The sequence below is a fragment of the Arachis duranensis genome, chromosome 1 (assembly GCF_000817695.3).
Source record: "Arachis duranensis cultivar V14167 chromosome 1, aradu.V14167.gnm2.J7QH, whole genome shotgun sequence".
Lineage (NCBI taxonomy): Eukaryota > Viridiplantae > Streptophyta > Magnoliopsida > Fabales > Fabaceae > Arachis > Arachis duranensis.
In genome coordinates, this window is record NC_029772.3 from 80899939 (window position 1) to 80922287 (window position 22349).

The following is a 22349-nucleotide window of genomic DNA, read 5'->3' on the forward strand; positions in this document are numbered from 1 at the left end:
AAAAAGATATTTTAAAAAAGATTTAATTTTTAAAATTAAAATTGATTACTTGACTAACAAGAAACTAAAAGATATGATTCTAGAATTGAAAGATTGAACCTTTCTTAACAAGGAAGAAACAAACTTCAAATTTTTTAATCAATCGCATTAATTGTTAGTAAAGTTTTCGAAAATCATGAAATAAAGATAAGAAAAAGATTTTGAAAAATATTTTTAAATTTTCGAAAATTATAAAAGAGAAATGAAAAAGATTTGATTTTTGAAAAGGTTTTGAAAAGATAGCATTTTAAAAATTGAAAATTTGACTTGACTTATGAGAAATAGTTAAGTTTTAAAAATTTTTGACTAAGTCAACTCAAATTTTCGAAATTTATGAGAAAAAAGGAAAAGATATTTTTTTATTTTTGAATTTTTGATGAGGAGAGAGAAAAACAACAAAAATGACTCACAACATGAAAATTATGAATCAAAACATATGATGCATGCAAGAACACTATGAATGTCAAGATGAACACCAAGAACACTTTGAAGATCTAGATGAACATCAAGACTTATTTTTGAAAAATTTTCAAGAAAAGAAAAACATGCAAGACACCAAACTTAGAAATTTTTCAGGTTTAGACACTATGAATGCAAGAATGCATATGAAAAACAACAAAAGACACAAAACAAGAAAATTTAAAGATCAAACAAGAAGACTTATCAAGAACAACTTGAAGATCATGAAGAACACATGCATGAATTTTCAAAAAAAAAAAGAATGCATAAATTTTAAAAACATGCAATTGACACCAAACTTAAATTTTGACTCTAGACTCAAACAAGAAACACAAAATATTTTTTTGATTTTATGATTTTATTAATTTTGTTTTTTTTTCGAAAATTATATTTTTGAAAAACGAAAATAAAGAAAAACATTTTTGAAAGATTTTTGAAAAATTTTTGAAAAGAAAATTACCTAATCTAAGCAACAAGATGAACCTTCAGTTGTCCAAACTCGAACAATCCCCGGCAACGGCGCCAAAAACTTGGTGCACGAAATTGTGATCATCAACAATGGCACCAAAAACTTGGTAGCGCTCTCAAACGTGAATAATACTTTGTCACAACTCCGCACAACTAACCAGCAAGTGCACTGGGTCGTCCAAGTAATAAACCTTACGTGAGTAAGGGTCGATCCCACGGAGATTGTTGGTATGAAGCAAGCTATGGTCATCTTGTAAATCTCAGTTAGGCGGATTCAAATGGTTATAATTGGTTTTCGAAAATAATAATAAATAAAACATAAAATAAAGATAGAGATACTTATGTAAATCATTGGTGGGAATTTCAGATAAGTGTTTGAAGATGCTGTGTTCCTTCTGAATCTCTGCTTTCCTACTGCCTTCCTTCAATCCTTCTTACTCCTTTCCATGGTAAGCTGTATGTAGGGCATCACCGTTGTCAATGGCTACTTCTCATCCTCTCAGTGAAAATGGTCCAAATGCTCTTGTCACAGTATGGCTAATCATCTGTCGGTTCTCGATCATGTCGGAATAGAATCCATTGATTCTTTTGCGTCTGTCACCACGCCAAACAATCGCGAGTTTGAAGCTCGTCACAGTCATTCAATCCCTGAATCCTACTCGGAATACCACAGACAAGGTTTATACTTTCCGTATTCTCAAGAATGGCCGCCAATAATTTTAGCTTATACCACGAAGATTCTGATTAAGGAATCCAAGAGATATTCGTTCGTTCTGAGGTAGAACGGAAGTGGTTGTCAATCACGTGTCATAGGTGAGAATGATGATGAGTGTCACAGATCATCACATTCATCATGTTGAAGTGTAACGAATATCTTAGAATAAGAATAAGAATGAATTGAATGGAAAATAGTAGTAATTGCATTAATACTCGAGGAACAGCAGAGCTCCACACCCTTAATCTATGGTGTGTAGATACTCCACCATTGAAAATACATAAGTGATGGTCCAGGCATGGCCGAATGGCCAGCCTCCACAAAAGACATATGAATTCGAAAATAGGGAAAAGGACCCAAGATGTGGTCAAAGACCTAATGGTCAAAAGACACTAGTACAATAGTAAAAAGTTCTATTTATAGTAAAACTAGCTACTAGGGTTACAGAGATAAGTGATTGATACAGAAATCCACTTCCGGGGCCCACTTGGTGTGTGCTTGGGCTGAGCTTGAGCTTTACACGTGCAGAGGCTTCTCTTGGAGTTAAACGCCAAGTTGTAACGTGTTTTTGGCGTTTAACTCTGGTTTGTGATGTGTTTCTGGCGTTTTACTCCAGAATACAGCATGGAACTGGCGCTGAATGCCAGTTTGCATCATCTAATCTCGAATAAAGTATAAACTATTATATATTGAGGGAAAGTTCTGGATGTCTACTTTTCAACGCCATTGAGAACGTGCCATTCGAAGTTCTGTAGCTCCAGAAAATATATTTTGAGTGCAGGGAGGTCAGAATCCAACAGCATCAGCAGTTCTTTTTTAGCCTCCTATTAGATTTTTGCTCAGGTCCCTCAATTTTAGCCAGAAATACCTGAAATCATAGAAAAATACACAAACTCATAGTAAAGTCCAGAAATGTGAATTTTGCATAAAAACTAATGAAAACATCCGTAAAAGTAGCTAGATCCTACTAAAAACTACCTAAAATCAATGCCAAAAAGCGTACAAATTATCCGCTCATCGTGGAGATTCCTGGATGAGTTCAAGCACAAGCCACCATGACAAGGAGCTCACCAAATGTCCAACTTAAGGACTTTAACTAAAAGTGCTAGGTGAGAGACAACCCACCATGGTATGATCGTTCTTTTTTTTCAATTATAATTTTATTTAGTTTTGTTTGTTTTTGAGTTTTATTTTATTTTATTTCATTGAACTTGGAAGTATTCATAACATCTGCATTAGCATCTGCATACTACATTCTGCATTTTGCAAAAAAAAAGAAAGCACGCGATGCGACAGCGTCGCTGACGCGTCCACGTTGCAGGTGCATTAGGAAGAAAAGAAAAGTGAACAGAGAGTCACGCGAAAGCGTGGCTGGAGGCGTGCCTTAGGCACAAATATGCCCACACAACTGCGTGCACCATGCGTACGTGGCATGTGCAAAAATAGTCTCCCACGCATCTGCGTCATCCACGCGAATGCGTGGCTCTGTGAAATCGACGTAAATGGGTGTATGGCAGTAAGTTGGGTAGGAATGGGGCTGAACTCGTGCTAGAAGCCCAAGCCCTCCCACGCAAACGCGTGTCCCACGCGGCCGCGTCGTTTTCCAAAAATGGCCATCCACGCGATCGCGTCAACCACGCGAACGCGTCACCCTAAAATTTGGCAAAAAGAGTTTCGAACAGAGAGTTGCGCGAACGCGAGGCTGCACTCGCGCCAATCACACAAATCTGGCCACGCGATCGCGTGACCCACGCGTCCGCATCACCTGACCTTATTGCGCACCACGCGACCGCGTCCGCGTCGCCTGCGCTGCACTACTTATCCAGATCAGCGCCAATTGTCTTATATTTTCTTTTCTAATCCTAATCTCTTCTATCTTTTCTTTTTTTCTTCTTTCTTTCTTACTTTATTTCTTTCACTTCTCATTCTTTTTAAGCTTCATTCTATATTACTTAATTTATTTGCATATTTCATTCATTGCATTTTAATTTTGCGCATATTTTTCTTTTTTTTTCTAAATTTATTATTTTTCCATTGGTGTTACTTGTTCATATTCAACTATTGTGTCTTTTCTAGTATTATTTTGGTGCTCAGTGACTTGTTTTACACTGTTGGGTAATATTATTTAAGTCGATGATAATCTTTTATGATACTTGTATTAATTTTCATTGACATAAATTTATATTGTCTTTCATTACCCACACTCCTCCCTTTTGTTGCAATTCTTGCACTATTGATATGTCGTTGCTCCTACTGTCTTCTCACGTACATGTTGAAGCTTCCATGTAATTGAGACCCTTATCATTTGGCATTAACCCACCCATACTTCATTTATTTTCTTATCTTTATTTCTGGGTTACTTTTCTTCCCTTTTTCTTTCAGGATGGCCACCCGGAAGGGAACTGGAAGACGTTTACAAGGGGAGACAGACAAGTCCATCTGCAAAATCTTCGGAGAAAAGCGCCAGTTGGAACTGCCCGTCCACTTGCACATCTTAGCATGCATCGAGGATGGTGCAATCTTTAACTGTGGGGAGGTCGATACCGATCTCCGTGGGTTAGTACCTTCCTATCTCAACACCAATGTTTAAATTTTCTTTGTTAAATTAGTTGTTGCATTTGCATGTTTGTTTGATTTTGTGCATATTTTACCACTTGGTTGAAGGAATATTTTCTTTTTCGAGAAACTTTTTATAGCATTTCCCTAATTTGAATTAAACTTTTTGAAAAACTCATTTGAAGAAATTTTATTTTGGAACATGGTTTAGAGCTCGAACACACAAAACCAATGAGATTTTGAGCCTATTTGAATTGGTTGTATTCTGTCAACCAATATTTTATTTTTGGTGAGTGTTTTTCTCTCTAAAATTGTGATCTTTGTCTTGCTTGATTCTATATTTCCATTGTTTAATGTATGCATGCACTTATATGATTGAGGCCTTGTTTCATTGAGCTTACATACCCATATGGCCTTAACCCTTCATTATCCCTTGCAAACCAATTTGAGCCTATGTTACCCCTTTTATTCTTTACTTTAGCACATCATTAACTCTAAGCGGAAAACAATAATGTCCTTAATTTGAATCCTTGATTAGCTTAGACTAGTGAAAGTGCTCATGAATTAAGTGTGGGGAAAGTGGGTTTGGAAACGTTTGGTTTGGGAATTGAGTATGCTAGACTTTCTGTGAAAATGTGAAAAATATTGAGAACATGTTTATGCATTCAATACCTTAATCATATGCATTGGGAAAAACAAAAGAAAAGAAAAAAATAATACAAGAAAATCAAAGAAAAAGAAAAGAAAAAAGAGCAAATAAATAAAAAGGGGACAAAATGCCCCAAGTTAAAGTAATCAATGCATATGAGTTGTACTTAAATTTGGGATGCATGAATATGTGGTAAACATAGTTAATGGGTAGTTAGATCTCACATTGTAATTACATGGAATGTCTTAAGTTAGGTGGAAAGTTTAGGTTAATTAAGGATTCATATTTTAGTCCACTTGACCAAATACAATCCTACCTTGACCTTGACCCCATTACAACCCTTAAAAGACCTCTTGATTTGTGTATCTGTGCATTGAATTTTTGTTAATTTTTAGATGAAGAGAAAGTCTTAGAAAGCAAGGTTAGTAGAGAATTGAGAGAATCGAACCTTAAACACCTGAGCGATTAGAGTGTATACACTTCCAGTGAGGGTTCGATGCTCGGTTCCTTGTTCCCTGCTTTCATGAGCTATTTTCTTTTGCAAGTTTACTTGTACTTTATTTTGTGATTTGAATTAGTGAAATCTAGTTCATATTTGTTCTTGAAGGATTTATTTACTTTTCACCAGGTAGGTAGAATCATTTTTGCATGTAGTTGCATTCATATAGATAGGTTGCATTTCATACATTCTACCATTCCTCTTCACTCTTTTAGTTCTCTTGAGCTTAGCATGAGGACATGCTAATGTTTAAGTGTGGGGAGGTTGATAAACCATTATTTCATGGTTTATATTGTGTTTAATTGAGCAGTTTTTATCAAATTCTTGCCCACTTATTCACATGATTTGCATGATTTTACAATTCCTTCCTAGTTTAGTTCTATAATTGGAAACTTGCTTCCCAAGCCTTTAAATTACCAAAAATTAATTCCCCTTTATCACCATTCAATGCCTTGATATGTGTGTTAAGTGTTTTTAGAGATTACAGGGCAGGAATGGCTCAGAGGATGGAAAGGAAGCATGCAAAAGAGGAAGGAATACAAGAAGTTGAAGAAATTGCTAAGCTGTCCAGCCTGACCTCTTCACACTCAAATGGTCATAACTTGAACTATAGAGATATAAATAACACAGTTTTAGTTGCGTTGGAAAGCTAACGTCCGGGGATTCGATTTGATATATAATTTGCCATAGTGGCCGTACAGCTAGGCGACGCGAACGCGTGCTCCACGCGGAAGCGTCGCAGTGACAAAAATCAGCGTGGCAGATTTCGCCCCCAGCGATTTCTGGGCTATTTCCGGCCCAGTTTCAAGCCCAGAAAACACAGATTAAAGGCTACAAAGTGGAGGAATAAAGGTGGACAACTCATAATTTACTTTTCATAATTTTGATGTAGTTTTTATAGAGAGAGGTTCTCTTCTCTCTCTTAGGATTTAGGATTAGGATATCTATTAGGATTAGGATTTCATCTTCTTCAATCATAGGTTCAATGTTCCTTTTACTTATTTTCTCAATTTGGTTTATGAACTCTTTATGTCTGGATTTATTTTCTTTTATTAATGCAATTTGAGATATTTCATATATATGATTTTTATTTAGCTTTCTACATTCTTGGCTTTGGTTGATTAATTAGTAACTCTTGAGTTGTTAGACTCATTGTGATTGATAATTGATATCCTTGCTGATTGATTTAGATTTCTATAACTCTAGTTTTTCCTTAGGAGTTGACTAGGACTTTAGGTGTTAATTTAATTTAACCACTTGACTTAGTGGGAGCAAAATATAATTCTCATCACCATTGATAAGGATAACTAGGATAGGAATTCTCATTCTCATACCTCCCCAAGAGTTTTCTTAATTATTAATTTATTTTTCTTGCTATTTAAATTACTTGTTCTCTATTTCAAAAAACCCCAAAAATATTGTTTTCCATAACCAATAATAAATCATACTTCACTGCAATTCCTTGAGAAGACAACCCGATGTTTGAATACTTTGGTTAATTATTTTTATTGGGTTTGTTACTTGTAACAACCAAAACTTTTGCACGAAAGAATTTTTTGTTGTTTTAGAAGCTATACTTACAACGCGATTATATTTGTGAATTTCTTTACCGATAGAAAATCTGATCGTCACTTAACATTGGAGTAATTTTGTCCCCTTGTTTATTTACTTATTTATTGAATATTTTTGGATTTTTTTAAATCTGAAAAATAAACATAACTTATCAATGCACATAGACTTTTAATTTTTCTAGTTTTACATGAGTAGGTTCCCAAATTCCCAATATTCAAAATTAGAAACATGATACATTCCCTTATTGACCCATGTTCCCACGGTTTTCCCCATACTTAGTTGATGCACAATCTCTATCTTAAGCTAGCCAAAGATTCAATTTGGGATAATTAAATTATTTTTCTGCTTAAGGCTAGTGATGTGGTAAAATATTAAACAAATGGGGATAAAAGGCTCAAAGTGGCTAAAGGTAAATGAAAGGGTAGGCTTTTTGGGGATAAGTGATCTAATAATCAAATGATAGCCTCAATCATATGCAAGCATGTAAATATACTAAACAATGGACATATAGAATGGAACAAAATCTAGATTGCAATTATAGAGAAGGAAACAGACAAGAATAAAATATTATGGTTAAATAATGTAACCATATAAATAAGCTCAAAATCTCACAGGTTGTGTTCTTTGGCTCAAAAACCATGTTCCAAATACAACTTCAAACAAATTTAACACATAAAAAATTTTAATTTTTAATTTTAATTAGTGAAATATTTTTAATTTTTAATTTAAATTAGTGAAATTTTTCAAAAATAGGGTCCTAGAAAGAAACTTATTATTTTTCAACCAAGTAGTACTTAAATACAAAGAATCAACTACACATGCAATCTGTTATGCAATGCAACAATGAACTAATAAAGAAAATAAGACATTGGTGTTGAGAAGAGAATAATTAACCCATAGAGATCGGTATCGACCTCCCCACACTTAAAGATTACACCGTCTTCGGTGCATGCTGAGATGTGCAGGTGGACGGGCGGTTCCAACTGGTACTTTTCTCCAGAGATTGTGCAGCTGGACTTGTCTGTTGCCCCATATAGAAGTTTCTCCCTTTTTCTTTCTTCGGTGGCCAGCCTGAAAGAAGAGAAAAAAAGAAGAATAGTAACCCAAAAACAATGATAGAAAACAAATAGAATTATGAGTGGGTAATGCCAAATAATAAGGGTCTCAATTACATGGTAGCTACAACATGCAAGTGAGGAAACACTATAAGCACATGGCATATCAATGGTACAGACATTGCAACAAAGGGGAAGAGATAATGGGTAATGAAAAACAATATAAATTCATGTCAATGCAAAAGGAGTATAAGTATCATAAAAGATTAGCATTGACTTAAATAATATTACCCAACAGTGTAAAACAAGTCATTAAGCACCAAAATAATACCAGAAAAGATACAACAATTGAATAAGAACATTTAACACCAACGGTAAAATAATAAATTTAGAAAAGATAATAAAATTATGCACAAAATTAAAATGCAATGAATGAAAGTACGTAAATAAATTAAGTAAAATAGAATGAGAGATAATAAGAATGAGAAGTGAAAGAAAGGAAGAAGGAAAAATTAGGATTGGGAAAGACAAGATAAGATTTTTTTTTGGCGCTGATCTAGATAAGCTGTGCGGCGCAGGTGACCCAAACGCGTGGGTCACGCGTTCACGTGAGTTGCGATATTTTCAAGTGACGTAGATGCGTCAGTCACGTGGACGCGTGACTTGATTTGTGCTAGTGGCACGAGAGCAAGCCTCGCGTTCACACAACTCTCTGTCTCAAACGCATATTGCCAAAATTTAGGGTGACGCGTGCGCATCATGGCTTTTCTTTTAAAATGACGCAGATGCGTAGGACACGAGTTCGTGTGGTAGGGCTTGTGCTTCTAGCATGGTTCCAGCCCCACTCCATCACAACTTGCTGCCATACACCCATTTACGTCGATTTCGCGGGGTCACGCGTGCGCGTGAGTGACGCGCATGCGTGGAAGGCTGGATTCGCAAAGGATGCGGACGCGTCAGGGACGCGTTCACGTGGGCGTGTTTTGTCTGAGGCACGCTGGTGCACAAAATTGTGATTCACACTTTTCACAATTCGTATTACTAACCAGCAAGTGCACTGGGTCGTCCAAGTAATACCTTACGTGAGTAAGGGTCGATCCCACGGAGATTGTTGGCTTAAAGCAAGATATGGTTATCTTGTAACTCTTAGTCAGGATATCAATTGTAATTATTAGTTGACTTGCAAATGAACAAGAAAGCATGAATTAAATAATACTTATTATGCAGTAATGGAGAATATGTTGGAGTTTTGGAGATGCTTTGTCTTTTGAATCTCTGCTTTCCCCCTGTCTTCTTCTTCACGCATGCAAGGTTCCTCCTATGGCAAGCTGTGTGTTGGTGGATCACCATTGTCAATGGCTACCGTCCGTCCTCTCATTAAAAATAGTCCAGGTGCGCTGTCACCGCACGGCTAATCATCTGTCGGTTTCTACTCATGCTGGAATAGTATCCATTGATCCTTTTGCGTCTGTCATTATGCCCAACCCTTGTGAGTTTGAAGCTCGTCACAGTCATTCAATCCCTGAATCCTACTCGGAATACCACTAACAAGGTTTAGACTTTCCAGATTCTCAAGAATGCTGCCAATAGATTCTAGCTTATACCACGAAGACTCTGATTAAGGAATCCAAGAGATACTCATTCAATCGAAGGTAGAACGGAGGTGGTTGTCAGGCACGCGTTCATAGATTGAGAATAGTGATGAGTGTCACGGATCATCACATTCATCATATTGAAGTGCGAATGAACATCTTAGATAGAAACAAGCGTGTTTGAATAGAAAACAGAAATAAATAAATAATTGTATTAATTCATCGAGACGCTGCAGAGCTCCTCACCCCCAACAATGGAGTTTAGAGACTCATGCCATCAAAAAATACAATGTTCAGATCTAAAACATGTCATGAGATACAAAATAAGTCTCTAAAAGTTCTTTAAATACTAAACTCGTAACCTTACAGAAAATGAGTAAACTAAGATAGATAGTGCAGAAATCCACTTCTGGGGCCCACTTGGTGTGTGCAGGGGCTGAGACTTGAGCTTCTCACGTGCCTGGGCTGTTTCTGGAGTTAAACGTCAGGTTGTGACCTGTTTTGGGCGTTTAACTCCAACTGGTAACCTGTTTTTGGCGTTTAACGCCAGAATGGAACATGGAACTGGCGTTAAACGCCAGTTTATGTCCTTTATCTTCGAGAAAAGTATGGACTATTATATATTTCTGGAAAGCCCTGGATGTCTAATTTCCAACCCAATTGAGAGAGCGCCAATTGAACTCCTGTAGCTCCAAAAACTCCATTCCGAGTGCAGGGAGGTCAGAATCCAACAGCATCAGCAGTCCTTATTCAGCCTGAATCAGATTTTTGCTCAGCTCCCTCAATTTTCAGCTAGAAAATACCTGAAATCACAGAAAAATACACAAACTCATAGTAAAGTCCAAAAATATGAATTTTGCCTAAAAACTAATAAAAATATACTAAAAACTAACTAAAATATACTAAAAACTACATGAAATTACCCCCCAAAAAGCGTATAAAATATCCGCTCATCACAACACCAAACTTAAACTATTGCTTTTCCCCAAGCAACTAGATAAATAAAATAGAATAAAAAGAAATTAAGAAGTAATAATATCTCAGAGTTTCAAGTGAAGCTCAGATTCTAATTAGATGAGCGGGACTAGTAGCTTTTTGCTTCCGAACAGTTTTGGCATCTCACTTTATCCTTTGAAATTCAGAATAATTGGCATCCATAGGAATTCAGAATTCAGATAGTACTATTGATTCTCCTAGTTTAGTATGTTGATTCTTGAACACAACTATTTTATGAGTCTTGGTCGTGGCCCTAAGCACTTTGTTTTCCAGTATTACCACTGGATACATAAATGCCACAGACACATAACTGGGTGAACCTTTTCAGATTGTGACTTAGCTTTGCTAAAGTCTCCAATTAGAGGTGTCCATAGTTCTTAAGCACACTCTTTTGCTTTGGATCATGACTTTAACCACTAGTCTCAAGCTTTTCACTTCTACCTGCATGCCACAAGCACATAGTTAGGGACAGCTTGATTTAGCCGCTTAGGCCTGGATTTATTTCCTTGGGCCCTCCTATCCATTGATGCTCAAAGCCTTGGATCCTTTTTACCCTTGCCTTTTGGTTTAAAGGGCTATTGGCTTTTTCTACTGCTCATTCTCTTTTTTTTTCACTACTTTTTCTTGCTTCAAGAATCAATTTCATGATTTTTCAGATCATCAATAACATTTCTCTTGTTCATCATTCTTTTAAGAGCCAACAATTTTAACATTCATAAAATTCAATATAAAAAATATGCACTGTTCAGGTATTCATTCAGAAGACAAAAAGTATTGCCACCACATATAAATAATTAGAATTTTCCTTATTAAAAACTCGAAAAAATATTGCCTCCTTATTCTAAAAAATCTACTATTTTATTTATGTTTGATGATGATAAAAAAAATAAATTATAGCTTAATTAGAGATAAAATCAAAATAGAGATACTAATTACTACTACTCATATATAACTTCTAAGGTAAATTCCTAATAAGAATAATTATCACAGAGTTAAGGCTAAGATTAGGACTCAACAACCTTTATTTTGGGAGCTGGATGCTCCTTTAATCTGTGGGGTGCTTGGCCCTTCAAGAGACAGATTCTGACGCTTCAGTCGCTTTAGTTCGTGCCCTTGTTCTTCTTGTTCCTTAAGCAGTTTGCAAATCATGCTACGTTGGTTTTGCTGTTCTTCCTTTAGTTGGTCTATAGCTTCTTGTAACTTGGTGATAGATGCTTCAAGACGCTCCCAGTATTCAATTTGAGGGATTTCCAGGAGGAACTCCTGTGCTTTCCTCTTGATGGGGTCGTCCTGCATTTGTTGTCCTTCCATTGACTTTTTGGTGATTGATTGCTCAACTGAGATATACTCATTTACTCCCATCTTCACCCCAGCATCTTTACATAGCATAGAGTTAAGCTTGGATAAGCCAATTTGGCATTTTTGGAGTTCTTGTTTGCAATTGTGTAAAGTTCACAAGAGATCAGCTGATGAACTTCCACTTCTTTTCCCAACATAATGCAATGGATCATTACTGCTCTTTTGATGGTGACGTCAGAGTGGTTGCTAGTGGGCAGTATAGAACGCCCAATGAAGTCCAGCCAGCCTCTAGCGACTGGTTTGAGACTTCTCTCTTGAGTTGGTTTGGGAAACCCTTTGTGTTGGTTGTCCACTTGGTTCCAGGGAGGCATATGTCCTCTAGAATTTTGTCCAAGCTCTTATCTGTTCTCATCATTCTCCTATTAAAGGAATCTGGGTCATCTTGCAACTGAGGTAGCTTGAAGATCTCCCTGATTTTGTGATAAATCCCATTTTTAGGGTTTATCTTGTGTTGAATTTAGAGCATTTTGATAACCTTTTCTCACATTTAGCCAATGAATTAGCATAGTTTTGTAATCTCTCCCGTATTTGTGCTTGAATGTAAAAACATGCTTTTTAAGCCTTTAATTTGGTAATTTCAATTCATCCTTGATTCCATAAGATGCCTTGATGTGTTTGCTAGTAATCTTAAGGTTAAAATAGGCTAGGCATGGATCAAAGGAGCAAGGAAGGAAGCATGCAAGTGGAGAGAAGCATAAAAAGCCAAAGAAGTAATCTCAGCCAAGGACGCGCACGTGCACAAGGCGCTCGTGCGCACATTGCGTTACTAATATCCAAGTGATTGATAGTTGATAGCCATTGACTCTAGCTTTCATTAATTCAATTTGTGGGAACTAGGATTTATGGATTTGGATTGATATAACTCACTTGACTTTCCTTTGCTATTAGTTAGAGGATGACTTAGTGAGATTGATCCTTGCAACTATCATAATTGTGATTAGTTATAATGATATAGGTCCTTGACCATCAAACCTTGCCAAGACTATTTTGTTAATAAAATTTCATTACCATTTACTATTCACGTTTCTCATCTAAAACCCCAAAATAAACAAGTCCATAACCAATAACAAGAACACTACCCTGCAAGTCCTTTGTGAGACGACCCGAGGTTTAAATACTTCGGTTTATAGATTTTAGGGTTTTGTACTTGTGACAAACAAATTTTTGTATGAAAGGATTATTGCTTGGTTTAGAAACTATACTTTACAACGAGATTTCATTAGTGAAATTCTAAACCATCAAAAATCCGTTCATCAAAATGGCACCATTGCCGGGGACTTGCAATGGTGTTATGTTATTGGTTATTGTACATATGTGAATATTGTGAATAGGTTAATTTTGTTTGTTTACTAGATTTTGTTAGTTTTATTTTGTTTTTCCACCATGAATTCTCACTTTGGCTATGAGTTTGGTCCTAATTGTGTTGTAGGAAATGTGAACTTCAATGATGACCCTCATTATGGATGGAACCAACAAAGATGGGAGGAGCCTCAAGGAATTGATCACTCCTATTGGCAACAACCTCCGGACACTTATAGGTATAATTCTCATCCTAATGCATGCTAATTCAATGGCTATGGTGACTCCTTTTATGATAATCAACCACCACCATATGCCTATGAATCTTATCCTCGATATGATGCTCAACTATACTCACAAGCCCTCCATACCAAGCACCTTCCTATGATCCATATCCACCATATGACCAATCACCCATATCATACTCTTATGACCATTATGAGCAAGAACCTTTAGAACCACCACAACCCTATCAAGATTACTACTAAGAACCACCTCAATGTACACCTTCTCCACAATTTTACCAAGAGGAACCACCTTCTTACCATGAAAACTTTCTCCAAAATAATGAACCTTCCTACTCACCCCAAGCCCCAATAGACAATTATCTCACTTTGTTACTTCAAGGACAAGAAGACATGAAGCGGGATACACTTGAGTTTGTAACCAAGTTGACTAAGGTGGTGCACGCTTTAGCCCACCAATATTTGAATACTCAAGTTGTTTTCGTAACCCCATGTGAAAAACCAAAGGAAGAGCAAAGCATGAAGAATATATCGGAAAATCCGGTGAAAAAGGAAGAATCGGTAGTAGTAGTGGAGCAATTGGGGAAGCCTACGGTTATTGAAACAAAGGAAGAAGTGGTCCAAGAATTAAGAGATGTGGAACTATCATGTGAATCTCAACAACCTCCAGAGCATTTCAAGATTGAAGAATACGAGGAGGTTAATCAAGAGATAGATTCAATCATGGATGAGCTTCTATCTACAATTAAATCTCTTCCTAGTAGACATGAAGTTGAAACTATGGAAGACTGTGTACAACCTCCCAAGGAAGAACAAGTTAGCACGGTATATATTGAAATTAAAGAATATGAAGAGGTTGATCAAGAAATGGATTTATTCATCAATGAATTCCTATCCAAAATTGAATCACCTCCCATTGAGCAAGAAATCGAAGCTCTTGAAGATAACACCAAGCCAAGTGATAAAAGAGAAAAGGTTAAAATTGAGCAAATTTGTCAAGAGGTGGAAATACATAAAGAAGAGCACAAGGAAGTAGGCCTTACATTGTCTAAGTGTGGGGAAGTCTCCCTTCCCAAGTCACCGTCCAACACAACATTCAAGTGGGTAAAATTCTTATCCTTAAGCTTTACTTTCTCACTTGAATATGGTTTGATTGAAACAGATGGACAACTTAGAGCTCTTTGTGGAATTAAAAGTAAGAACGAGTTGTGTAGTGGTTGGAAATTTGGTATAAAGCTCACCAAGGTCAAAGCTTTAAGGTATAGGGATGATGATAGGACAAGAACCACTTTGTATGGGTCTAGAAAGAAGAATTGGTGCACTAAAGAGAATTCTATGTGCCAACCGCCCCTATGTCAACCACCCGGAAAGAAAAAGTATGAAAATCAAATCGAAGATGGGTGTAAAGATAAGATATGGGATCCTGGTTCGCTATGTGAAGACAAATTATGGGGACTCATATCTTGGGTGGAACTTTATCCAAGCTTAGTGAAGATGGTTGGAAATTCTATCAACTAATTGAGAAGCAAAGATCCTTGGAGATTCAAGGATGAGTACAAGCACAAGCCACCATGACAATAAGCTCCTCAAAATGTCCAACTTAAGTACTTAAACTAAAAGTGCTAGGTGGGAGACACCCCACCATGGTAAACTCTTCCCAATCTCTTTTAGTTTTATTTGATAAGTGGTCTGAGTTGCCATTGTAAGTAGATCTTTATTTCATATAGATTTATTTGTAAAAATTAATTGTTAGCATAGTCACATGTATATTGTGCTTAGTATTAGATGAATAAATCAAATTGCATTTTTGTGAATTGTATGATTTTTGGTTGAATAAAAAGTTGTAGGCATTATAGGGAGATCCTGGGCATTTTCGCTGCTTCTTAAAAAAGAGAGAGAGAGAGAGAGGGAAGGACGCGCGCGCACGCCTTATGCGCACGCATTCATAAACGGATGCACCACCGTACGTTTTCCAGAGAGTTGGGCCTCTCTTGGGCGAACATTGTGCCTTTAGCCCAACTCGTCCCACGCAGACGCGCACAGCGTGCGTGCGTGCCCATCGACTTTTAAGGGAAAGCACGTGGACGCGCACTTACTGTGTATGCGTCCCTAGGCTGGTAGCAGCAGCCCATACATCCTCCAGAGAGTTATGCTGGCGTTAGGCCAACACTAAGCCCCAGGCCCAAAACCCATGACGCGGATGTGCACTGCGTGCCTTCGCGCCCATGAGTTTGTAAGAGAATGCGCGCGCACGCGCACCTGCCGCGTGCGCGCCGATCCAGTGACGCAACTTCCAAGCCAAAATCCAGAAAGTTGTGCCAACTCTAGGCCAACATTAAGCCTCCAGCCCAACTCCCAGCACGCGTGCGCGCACTGTACGCGCACGCATCTTTCCCAATTCTCACCTAGCACGCGTAAGCGCTCAAGGCACGCACGCGTCGGTTCCCGAAATTTGTCAATGCACGCAGACGCACCCTGTGCGCAGCCGCGTTGAGTTGAAAATGGGATAACCCTAGGACGCGAGGATCGCAGCGCAGACGCGCACTTCACCTCTCTTACTCTCTCCCATCCCCTCCCTTCTTTCTCCCTCCATGTCACGGCTCCGACCACCATGCCGTCGGCGACGACAGCCGCGGCAACCACGCCACTCCCTTCTCCCTCTCTTCCTCCCTCTCCCCCTCTTAACCATCATCTCTCTCTCTCACGGCCATTTTTCCTCTTTCTCTGCCATAACCGCCGGCGCACCTCCGCCGCCGTGGGCCTCTGCCGCCACCACCAACTGAGGCGGCCTCCCAGTCTGAACCTCACTCTCCATCTCAGCCTCGTTACCTACCCACCCCCTTTTCTGATTCTGCCCAGCCTCCAGGTTACCTGCCTCAACTCTGTTTTCTTTACTCTTCATTACTGTTAATTTTAGTTAGTTAGAACTTGATTTCTACATGCTAGGTTAGATAGCTATAACTGCGGCTAGGTAGCTAGGATGTAGTTAGAGGATTCTAGGCCTGATAATTGCTCCGTTTGTGTTCATTTTTTGTTTATTTACTTGTCTGCTGAATGATGATTTTGAGCTGCTCTATCTTCATACTACTGCTATATCACTGCTGCTGTGTTTACTTGATGTTGCCTAAGTCATGTGAATTCCCTGCTTGTTTGCTCTACGACTTCATGTAGCCAATGAATTTAGAGCATTTTGATAACCTTTTCTCACATTTAGCCAATGAATTAGCATAGTTTCGTAATCTCTTCCGTATTTGTGCTTGAATGTAAAAACATACTTTTTAAGCCTTTAATATGGTAATTTCAATTCATCCTTGATTCCATAAGATGCCTTGATGTGTTTGCTAGTAATCTCAAGTTAAAATAGGCTAGGCATAGATCAAAGGAGCAAGGAAAGAAGCATGCAAGTGGAGAGAAGCTTAAAAAGCCAAAGAAGTAATCTCAGCCAAGGACGCGCACGCGCACAAGGCGCTCGCGCGCACATTGCGAATTTGGCCAAGGACGCGTACGCGTACCGTGCACATCCGCGCCGAAGGCCGCACGTGATTTTTAAATATAACTCATGCCCAGTGATTTCTGGGAAGCTGTGGGGCCCAGTTGCAACCAATTTTGGCGCCAAAGTGCATTTAAAGGACCCAGGATTGAAGGGGAAGGCATCTTTCAATGTTATGTTTTCATTTTACACATTAGGATTAGTTTAGAGATAGTTTCTAGAGAGAGAAGCTCTCACTTCTCTCTAGAATTAGGATTAGGTTTAGGTTAATCTCTCCTCTTAGATCTAGGTTTAATTCATGCCTTGATTTACTTTTCATATAACAATTCTTACTTCTCTTCTTCTTCTCTCTAGTTTTGTATTTCAATTCTTGTAATTCTTCACTTTGTTGTAGATCTATTTTTGTTTTCTTGTTTTCCTTTAATAATGCAATTTGAGGTAATTCATGATAATTGTGATTTCCTTGATTGTTGTTGTTAATTCTTTGTATTCAATTGTGGTTAGAATTCTTTCTTGTTGTGATTTACAATACTTTTCTTTTGTACCTTCCAAGTGTTTGATGAAATGCTTGGGAGGATGTTAGAATATAATTTTATGTTCTTGGCTTGGGAAGATAACTTAGGAACTCTTGAGTTACTAATATCCAAGTGATTGATAGTTGATAGCCATTGTCTCTAGCTTTCATTAATTCAATTTGTGGGAACTAGGATTTATGGATTTTGATTGATATAACTCACTTGACTTTCCTTTACTATTAGTTAGAGGATGACTTAGTGAGATTGATCCTTGCAACTATCATAATTGTGATTAGTGATAATGATATAGGTCCTTGACCATCAAACCTTGCCAAGACCATTTTGTTAATAAAATTTCATTACTATTTACTATTCACGTTTCTCATCTAAAACCCCAAAATAAACAAGTCCATAACCAATAACAAGAACACTACCCTGCAAGTCCTTTGAGAGATGACCCGAGATTTAAATACTTCGGTTTATAGATTTTAGGGGTTTGTACTTGTGCCAAACAAATTTTTGTATGAAAGGATTATTGCTTGGTTTAGAAACTATACTTTACAACGAGATTTCATTAGTAAAATTCTAAACCGTCAAAAATCCATTCATCATTTTGTCAGGGTGGAGGTGAACAATCTTCCCTCTGATCAGCGTCCGATAGTCATAGAAGGTGGTTTCAGCTATTCTCTGCCTGTCTGTTTGCCACAGATTAGAGTAAAATTCCTGAACCATGTTTCTTCCCACCTTTGTTTCAAGATTAGCTAGGATTTTATAGCTCCTGTTTCGAATTTGCTCTTGGATCTCCGGATATTCGTCTTCTTTCAGATCGAATTTAACTTCCGAGATCACTGACCTTAGACCCATTATTTTGTAGTAATAGTCTGAATGTTCTTTGGTTAACAACTTCCCTTGATTCCAAAGTGGTTTTGGAATATTCTCTTTCTTGCCTCTTGGAGTGGTTTGTTTTCCCTTAGGAGCCATGATCTTAGTGGGTATTGGTTTAGTGATCACGGATAAACACACCAAATTTAGAGGTTTGCCTGTCCTTAAGCAAAAGAAAGGAAAGGAGAGGGATAGATGGAGAGCCAAGTTTGAATTGTGGAGGAGAGGGGGGAGGCCGAACTAGGATTTAAAGGGAATGGGTGGGTTTTCAAAAATTTTGAAGATATGATAGAAGATATGATTTGTAAAAGATAAGTATGATAGGAAAAAGATGCAATTTAAAATTGAAAAGATATGAAAGATATTTGAAAAAGATAAATCTGAATTTTGAAAGAAGATATGATGAGTTTAAAAAGATTTGAGAAGAATTTAAAAAGATTTGAAAAGAATTCAAAAAGATAATTGAGTTTTGAAAAAGATTTGAAAAGAAGTTGAAGAGGATTTAAAAAAGATTTATGTTTAGAATTAAGATACATTTGATATCTTTGAAAAGGGATTTGAAAAATTAGGATTCGTAATATGTTTATGCAAGAAATTATGGATGAAAACATTAAAATTTGAAAAAAAAAATCAAGTTGGGAACAAAAACTTCCTCCCTTCCACAATCCTGGCGTTAAACGCCCAACTGCTGCTTGTTTTGGGCGTTTAGCGCCCAGTTGGTGCTTGGTCTGGGTGTTTAACGCCCAGCTGTTGCTTCTACCTGGCGTTAAACGCCAGAAACTCCTTTATCACTGGGTGTTTTTCTAAACGCCCAGAAGCTGCTTCTTTCTGGCATTTAACGCTCATATGGCTATCTCTACAGGCGTTAAACGCCCAGTAGATGTTTCTTTTGGGCGTTTAACGCCTAAAACAGCTCTTACTGGCTTTTTCGCACCAGTGAGCTTCTTTTTGCTATTTTATCCTCTGAATCCTTCTGTAACTCTGTGAACTCATGCAGTTGCTATTTTACCTTGAAGATAATTAATATGAACCTGTAAAATTCAATTAATTAACAAATAAGCTTTGTTAATGGCTGAGTTGCCTCCTAGCAAGCGCTTCTTTATTGTCTTTAGCTGGACTATTACTGAGCTTTAATCAAGTCTCAGTTTTGAGTATTCTTGCTCAAAATTGCTTTCAAGATAATGTTTGACTCTCTGTCCATTAACAATGAACTTTTTGTTTGAATCATTATCCTGAAGCTCTACGTATCCATATGGTGACACACCTGTAATTACATATGGTCCTCTCCACCGGGATTTCAATTTTCCGGGGAATAATGAGTCTAGAATTAAACAGCAGAACTTTCTGCCCTGGCTCAAAGACTCTGGATGACAAGAATTAAACAGCAGAACTTTCGGCCCTGGCTCAAAGATTCTGGATGACAGCTTCTTATCATGCCATCTTTTTGCTTTCTCTTTGTAAATTTTTGCATTTTCGAAAGCATTGAGTCTGAATTCCTCTAGCTCATTTAACTGGAGCAATCATTTTTCTCCAACTAACTTGGCATCAAGGTTTAGGAATCTGGTTGCCCAGTAGGCCTTATGTTCCAGTTCTACTGGCAAGTGACAGGCTTTTCCATACACAAGCTGGTATGGAGAGGTCCCTATAGGAGTCTTGAATGCTGTTCTGTATGCCCACAGAGCATCATCCAAGCTTCTTGCCCAATCCCTTCTACGGTTAATTACAGTCTATTCCAGGATTCTTTTAAGTTCTGTTTATTGTAGAAATGAGCACCCCCATCACTGATTAGTACTCTAGGAACACCAAATCTGCTAAAGATATGTTTCTGGAGGAATTTCAGCACTGTCTTAGTATCATTAGTGGGTGTTGAATAGCTTCCACCCATTTGGATACATAATCCACTGCCACCAGAATATAAGTGTTTGAGTATGATGGTGGGAAAGGCCCCATGAAGTCAATACTCCATACATCAAACAACTCAATCTTTAAGCTCCCTTGTTGAGGCATGGCATAACTGTGAGGTAGATTGCCAGATCTTTGGCAACTGTCACAATTAAGTACAAACTCTCGGGAGTCTTTATAGAGAGTAGGCCAATAGAAGCCACATTGGAGGACTCTTGTGGCTGTTCGCTCACTTCCAAAATATCCTCCATATTGTGATCCATGGCAATGCCAGAGGATCTTCTGTGCTTCTTCTTTAGGCACACATCTACGAATTACTCCGTCTATACATCTCTTGAAGAGATATGGTTCATCCCAAAGATAGTACTTTGCATCCGTCATCAATTTCTTTGATTGCTGCCTACTATACTCTTTGGGTATGAATCTCACAGCCTTGTAGTTTGCAATGTCTGCAAACCATGGTATTTCCTGGATGGCAAAGAGTTGCTCATCCGAAAAATTTTCAGAGATCTTAGAAAGAGGGATGGACGCCCCTTCTACTGGTTCTATTCGGGACAGGTGATCTACTACTTGGTTCTCTGTCCCTGTTTTGAGGGTTACCTGAAACTGGAGGTCGATCTCGGATGAGATCTTCTGTACTGGTCAGTGCTAATGTGTCAGGCCGGTGGGAGACGGCCGGAGCTGTTGTGTCCGATTTGTTGGACTTGGTGGTGGTGCTGATTCTTTTGTCCCCAGAGGGTGGCGGGTACCTGCAAGGGACTCCGATGCTTAAGTTAGCAAGGGTATTAAGCAGGTATTGAGTAAAATCAGAGTATGAGTTATACCTGGGTGCTCCAGTGTATTTATAATGGTGAGATGTGACCCTTTGGATAAGATAAGTTAGTTATCTTATCTTATCTTTTATCTTTGAGTTGAGGTCAGCGTATCTTCAACGGAACCGCTTTTATCTCTATAGGCCTAGGCCGCCTTAGGATTTGGGTTGTGCTCCTCTATTTGGGCCCTTTACTGGGCTCTTCTGTCGATTTGGCCGAGCTCTTTAAGAAGAGATCGGATAGTCTGACCTGAAGAGGTCGGTCACTTTTATCTCCAATCATCCCGGGTCGGATAGCTCGACCCAGGGTATGAACAGTGCCCCTGCTTGAGCTCGGTTCTTCCTTTGGAGGTCGAGTCCTTGACTTTGGTCCTCACTAGCATTTTTCTGTTAGTTTTAGTTGTTTTATGCATTTTCTTGAGCTTAAAGTAACCAAGAATGGTTAAATGAACAACAAAGTAATGAATCATCCAAACAGTGTAATTTTGATGCAAATTCCATGAGTTTTTAGTTATATTACTTGAATGCTATGAATGGATGAATTCTCATGAAATTTTGCAAGATTTTGATGCAATTGTTTGGATGATTTCAGGGAAGAGAGGCTAGGCAAGGAAGCAACAAAATCAATGAAGGAAGCTTGAAATTCAAATGGGACGTTTAAGCTCCAGTTTAAGCCTAAACTGGAGCTTAAACGCCAAAATTATGAGAAGAGAGGAAATGCTGTAACTGGCGTTTAACCTCCAGTTTGACCTCAAACTGGAAGTTAAACGCCAGAATGAGAAAGGGCACTAAGGAGCATTCCACGTTTAACCTCCAGTTTGACCTCAAACTGGAGGTTAAACGCCAGAATGAGAATTGAACTAAGGGAGGCACAAAAGCATTTCCACGTTTAACCTCCAGTTTGACCTCCAGAAGCAATAGAGAGGCACCAGAAGAGTTCCACGTTTAACCTCCAGTTTGACCTCAAACTGGAGGTTAAACGTGTTCGATGGTTTTTCTCCTCCAGGGTGTGTTCTTCATTTCCAAGTTTAAGCTCCAGTTTGACCTCAAACTGGAGGTTAAACGTGTTCGATCCTAATAGCCTCCAGGGGTTGCTTTCTTCATTTCCAAGTTTAACCTCCAGTTTGACCTCAAACTGGAGGTTAAACGCCAGAAGCAATAGAGAGGCACCAGAAGAGTTCCACGTTTAACCTCCAGTTTGACCTCAAACTGGAAGTTAAACACCAGAATGAGAAAGGGCACTAAG